Source organism: Penaeus monodon, chromosome 32 (genome assembly GCF_015228065.2).
Source record: "Penaeus monodon isolate SGIC_2016 chromosome 32, NSTDA_Pmon_1, whole genome shotgun sequence".
Taxonomy (NCBI): Eukaryota; Metazoa; Arthropoda; class Malacostraca; order Decapoda; family Penaeidae; genus Penaeus; species Penaeus monodon.
Genome location: NC_051417.1, coordinates 2,005,968 through 2,006,237, shown reverse-complemented (window position 1 = coordinate 2,006,237; position 270 = coordinate 2,005,968).

Below are 270 nucleotides of genomic sequence, written 5' to 3'. Positions count from 1 at the left end.
GTACCGTAAGATGTAAATGTATTCTGTAAGTAAATAAACAGAATTCGTGTTGTGCGCAGAGCCTGGACCCGAACCGGCCGGCTGGGTTTTCCGCGGCCCCGTTGGCGATGCTTCCTGCAATCGGCGCAAGGCGGTGCGAACCAACGGAGGATTTCCGGAAATTCAGGCCAATTTTCGTGTCTATTTTGGATTTCATTTGTGTCTTGCAGCCGTGATTTGAATTCAAGCTGGCGGTTTGGAAATCACAAACTCGCATACGCACACGTACGC